We start from the raw sequence: 6,197 nt of genomic DNA, 5'->3' as shown, positions 1-6,197 counted from the left end.
AGAACAAATAATGGATGTCTATTCTATTAACATTTCTCTATCTGTAGAATGGGTCTGTTTTATGGGTTTTCTTCTCAGGGGGCCCCCTGCCTGTCTTTGCCTAGGGCCCCAAATTTCCTAAATCCGCCCCTGAGGGTATCAATACTGATTTGATAGAATCTGGGAGAGCGGACTATGTTCAACCATCCATTTTCTTTAACCTTATCCCTCAGTGGGATCAGGAGGTGCTGGTGCATATCTCTAGCCACGTTCTGGGTGAGAGGGGGGATCACCCTGGACAGGTCACCAGTCTGTCGCAGTATGTTCAACCAGCTTAAAAGTAATCGGTAATCAGATTTATTATTTGCACTTTTACTGAGTGAACTTTCTAACTCCCTTAAATCTGAAATTCCAATGCCAAAATTGTTTAAAGCTTTTATCTTTGGACCCCCTGCAGAGTGACGTCACACCTGCAAGATCCTATCCTTACCTTCCTGCTAGATTGCAAAAAGCAGCTTGCTCATGAGTTGTCAACATAACACGCTAAATCTTAAATGTACGTGTACATATAAACGAAAAAGGGGCGCAGTACTTGCTACTGAATGGCAACATCAAAGTCAGGAAAAAGTTTTAAGTAAAGCCGGGTGTGAGGGCCGAAGGTAAAGGAGACGTTGTTGATGCTACTCGCGCCGTAGCGGCTAGTTGTTAGCCGTGAATAACTCCACAGTACTCCGTTGTAAAGAACGTTAGACGAACATTTATTTAGTTCCACAGGGCTGTTCCGTTACAGGAGTGATCCAAGGTTAATTCACGGTAGAAAACAATCCTTAGTCGGCTGATAATGCCTTAATAAACTTATAAAACGGCTACAGCTACGGTACAAAAACTGTTAGCCTCCGTGGCTATTCTTTACTTCCGGCGCACTGACCCGGAAATACAAACGCTGCCGAAAAAACCTGTGAGGACAGAACGCAGGCCTATTAAAAAAGGCAGAAAAAACAATAATATACTAATACAAGTCTAAATAAAACCTTTCCTTATACTTATATTATAATATATCGAATAAAACAGCAAAAAATAATTGTACCTTTTACTGAAATCAGGCTCTCGGCTGAATAAAACTGAACATATAAACACAATAAAAGTAAATATGAGCCTCTTACAAATAAAAATATCATTCAGTCCACTTTGGCTCCTATATACCGGCCCCTAATTTCTCTTCTAAATAGAGACAATTACACAAATTCACACACAAGGAGCCAACTAAACCAAACATTCAAGTCAACTAGAAAATGTCTCTTATTCTGGGCAAATTAGCCCTGGCGCCAGAGGTTACCAGCACATGGCGCACCGTAGGAGGACGGTCTTTACCACCGCCTCATGGAGCTTCTTGGAGAAGACAGACCTTAGTGATAGGTCTATCTAGGATAGATGTCTTCGTCCTGACGCGAACTCGACGAACCAGCCCAGCCTTGTCAGGAACCACCTCGATGATCCTGCCCAGGACCCAGGAATTCCGGGGGGCAGAATCATCAACGATAAGGACAACATCCCCTTCTGCGAAGTTGCGAGACACACCAGTCCACTTCTGTCGCTCTTGTAGCTGAGGTAGATATTCTCTTGCCCATCGTTTCCAGAATATGTCTGCCATATACTGGACCTGTTTCCACCTCTTACGGGAGTAGAGCTCGTCCTTCACGAAGAGGCCTGGAGGAAGTGAAGGCCTTGTCTTGAGGAGCAAGAGATGGTTGGGGGTTAACGCTTCCAGGTCCGACGGGTCGTTCGAAACTCTGGTTATAGGTCGACTGTTTATAATGGCTTCTGCCTCACACAGGAGGGTGTGCAGGCCTTCTTCGTCCAGGGACTGGAGCTTTAATGTGGAGCTGAGGATATTCCTGATGGACCGGATCATCCGTTCCCAAATCCCACCGTGATGAGAACCGGTAGGGGGATTGAAAATCCATTGGACTCCCCGCTGACGTAGACTGCTTTCAATCTTGGAGCTATTCCACTGATCAATAGCTCTCCTTAACTCCTTCTCCGCACCAACGAAATTGGTACCGTTGTCCGAGCGTAGGATCTTCACCTGGCCTCTCCTTGCTAGGAAGCGCCGAAGAGCATGGATGAAAGAGTCTGTGTCCAAAGATGATGCCACCTCGATGTGGACAGCACGGATGGCTAAACAGGTGAAAATAACACCCCACCTCCTCACAACACTTCGGCCCCGCTTAACCTCGAATGGACCGAAGTAGTCAACCCCGGTGTTGGTGAAAGGGGGTTCATCCGGGAGCACTCTGTCCCGGGGCAAGTCCGCCATCTGCTGTTGCCCTGCGGTGCCATGCGAGCGTCGACAAGTGACACATCTAGAGAGGACTCTTCTTATGGCTGCATAAGCGCCAGGGATCCAGTACTTAGTTCGCAGTTCGGATAGCACATGGTTGCGCCCGCTATGACCCACCCTCTCATGAATATCCCTGAGAATAAGTTCTGTTACAGGAGAGTCCTTAGGTAGGATGGCAGGATGCATGGCCTCTTCTGGCATCGCCGATCTGCTGAGCCTTCCTCCTACCCTGAGGACTCCATCCTGCAGCACAGGTTTGAGTCTGCAGATGTGACTGCTCAACTTAACGCCATCTCCCTTCTGAAGAGCGGATATTTCGTCACAGTACTTTAGCCGCTGACAGAAGCGAACGATCTCCATCTCAGCTTCTTTCACATTTTCCACCGAAAGATTGGTCTTTGGTAGATTTGCCTTGAAGGTTCTCATCTCCCTCTGAACCTCAGAGTGCGCGAGTGTGGCACTCAACTCCTTTCTCTTGCGGCACAGAATCAGCAGCATGTATTTCAGCTTCAGCATCCAACTGACCGCTCTTCTCAGGCGATCCCAAGTTGAGTAGTACTCTAGGAGCTGCTGAACTGTGTCCAGTTGTTCTTTGGCTGATGTAGTGTAGACCACAGCCTTTTTCACTTCTGGGTCCTCAATACTTAGATCCCCAGAGTTTTCAGGGTTTTGTGGCCATTCTCCTTCAGGTTTGGTAAGGAAGTCCGGCCCCTGTATCCATGTCCTGCAACGCAGGAAAGACTCCATGCTTAGTCCTCTAGATGCAAAGTCAGCAGGATTCTGCGCCGTATTAACATATCGCCATTGCCTTTCTTCCGACAGCTCCAGGATGGTCTCAACTCTATTGGCGACGAAGGTACGAAACCTGCTAGTTCTGTTTCTAATGTATTTGAGCACTGTGGTGCTGTCAGACCAAAACACAGAATCCTGTAGATGAAGCTCTATCTCTGATCTCAAGGTACAGTCCATACGTGCAGCTAGGGTGGCCGCTGCAAGCTCCATGCGCGGGATGGTGAGGGGCTTGAGCGGCGCCACTCTGGCTTTAGCCATAACGAAGGCAACATGCAGCCTGTCGTTTTTCTTCAGTAGCAGATAGCTCACTGTTCCGAAGCCCTCCTGGCTAGCATCTGCGAAATGATGCAGCTGACTGAATGTAGCATCGCCAAAACCCTCAGGCTTGAAACATCGAGCCACTCCGAAATCCTCCAGCAGGTGAAGGTCCTCCATCCAACTAGTCCACTGTTGAGCAAGGTGTTCAGGGATGCTGTCATCCCATCCCAGCTTGAGGCGACAGAGCTCTTGGAGGATCCTTTTTGCATTCAAGACCACTGGAGCTAGGATGCCCAGTGGATCGTAGATCGAGCCAACAACGGAGAGGATGCCTCTTCTGGTGGGTGGTCTTGCTTGCAAGACAATCTTGAACTTGAAGCTGTCGCTCTCCATGCACCAACGGACTCCCAAGGCTCGCTCGACTGGGAGCTTATCAAGGTCGAGATTCAGGTCCCTTAGCTCCTCGGCTCTTTCCTTCACAGGGATAGCAGACAGCACAGAGCGGCTATTGCTAATCCACTTTGTGAGCCGAAATCCTCCTAAGGCCAGGATTTCTCTCAGCTCGTTACACAGGGAAACTGCTTCTTCTTCAGAGCGAACTGATTTTAGGCAGTCGTCGACGTAGAAGTTGCGCAGCACGGTGTTGACTCCCGCGGAGCTGTACTGTTCTCTGTGGTCTTGTGCACACTTCTGCAGAGCGAAAGTGGCACAACTCGGCGAGGAGGTAGCGCCGAATATGTGCACCCTCATTCTATACTCTGCGAGGTCCTGGTCAATGTCACCTGAGGGCCACCAGAGAAACCGAAGGAGGTCAGCATCCTCGTCCGGAACCCTGACTTGGTGGAACATGGCCTCCACGTCCGCGGTGACAGCTACCTCCTCCTGCCTGAATCTTGTGATGACACCAAGTAGAGAACTTGTGAGATAAGGTCCCTGCAGCAGCTGGTCGTTCAAAGTGGTTCCTTGGTACGATGCCCCACAGTCGAACACCACACGGATCTTATTCTTCCTGGCGTGATATACGCCATGATGGGGCAGGTACCAAATCTTACCATCACTGCGACAGAGGTCCTCTTTAGGAACCCTGACAGCACAGTCCTTTTCAATCCAATCTTCCACGAATGCAGAGTAATCTGCCTGGAACTGAGGGTTCTTTTTGAACTTCTTCTTTAAGTTGAGAGCACGCTGTTCAGCAACCTTTCTGTTGTTCGGCATTCTGAGAGCTGCGTTCCTCAGTGGCAAACCGATGCTGTAGTGACCCTCTGTAAGTCTAGCTGACTGAGAAACCATCTCCAGAAACTGGATGTCCTCCCTAGACATCGCCAGTCTCTCATCTTGGCACTCTGGGAAGTCGTTCCTAAACTGCTGACTCCACAGCTCATCCAGGGTGACCACTGTTGTGCGGTTGGAGGTGACCTGTATGAGTCCGGTTGTAGTTTCACCGCCACTGCTTCCTCGGAGGGGCCCGTTAACGATCCAGCCCAGTCGTGTTTTCACCGCATACGGCCCATCTTCCACGCTGGGTATCACATGCCATGGCTCCATAGCCTTGGGCACATCCGTTCCGATGAGGAGGCCAACTTCTGCGTGGATCTTTGGAATCTTTACTTGCCTGAGATGAGGCCACTTATTCACCTCCTCTTGGAGTGGGATGTTCTGCTTATGAGCGGGAATCTCCTTCTGGGAGTAGACGTTGGGCAGCTCCAGATATTCATCATTATCCATGCAGCTGATTTCCAAGCCAGACACCACCTGGCTGGTCACGATCTGCTCACCTCCCATAGTTTTCAGCAGGATACTGGCCTTTCTGCCGGTGATGTTCAGCGAGGCCATCAGTCTTTCAGTGCAGAAGGTAACGTTGCTACCTGGGTCAAGGAAAGCATAAGTAGCAATAACCTTGTTACCTTTCTTGGCCTTAACGTGGACTGGGACGATAGGTAGAATGCCATTCGTATTGCCGGCCCCAGTAGCTCTGCAGGTACTAGTCTCTGCACTGATACATCCGCTGACTACTGAACTGACCTCTTCTGTAGCCTCAACCTTGAGATGTGTTTCTTTAGTTGCATCATGAGATGAGTCTTTCTTAGGCTTTACTTCACCAGATGTTTTGTGATCTTTGCTCTTCATATGCAGAACTGTTGGGTGAAAGAGCTTGCATATTTGACAGCTCATCCTTTCATTGCAGGCCTTAGCCATATGTCCCTGTTTCAGACAACTAAAACATAGTCCATGCTTCTTCAGAAAGTCTATTTTCTCAATGTGAAGGGACCTTCTCATTCTCTTACAGTTCTCCATGGTGTGCTGTTCTCCTTGGCAGAAGAGGCAGGGGTTGGTGAAAGCGCTGAAAGAGCTCCCCTTAGCCTGGGTCTTAGTCTCTGCTAGGTTTGTAACTCCTGTAGTCGCAGTAGTAAAGCTTCTTCGAACACCAATCCTTCTAATAGACCTCTCATCCTTGTGAGCCTTATCTTGGCCCCTATTTCCATCAGTGATGTGGCCAAAAATAGGGTGCAAGGCTTCTTTGGCTAGCAGGTTAACAAAGTCTACAAGGTCGCTGAACTTGGCTCTGCACTGTTCATTTTCTAGAAGAGCGTAGGCTTTGCTCCTCCATCTTTCTCTGTGCTTATATGGAAGCTTGGCAGCAATAGCTCGCATGTTGGACACGCTGTCGAGCTCTTCCATATACTCCAAGTCATCCATAGCATTGAGGCATCCAGTGAGGAAGAGGCCAAAAGAGTGAAGCCCCTCTCCATCATCCGGCTTTATGGCCGGCCAGTTCAGTGCCTTGTCAATGTAAGCCATAGAAACCTTATATCCATTTCCATAATGC

This window comes from Cyprinodon tularosa, unplaced genomic scaffold (assembly GCF_016077235.1).
Source record: "Cyprinodon tularosa strain WSP-4 unplaced genomic scaffold, ASM1607723v1 ctg433, whole genome shotgun sequence".
Taxonomy (NCBI): Eukaryota; Metazoa; Chordata; class Actinopteri; order Cyprinodontiformes; family Cyprinodontidae; genus Cyprinodon; species Cyprinodon tularosa.
The sequence above is the reverse complement of the archived record's forward strand: the minus strand, read 5'-3'. Positions refer to the sequence as shown.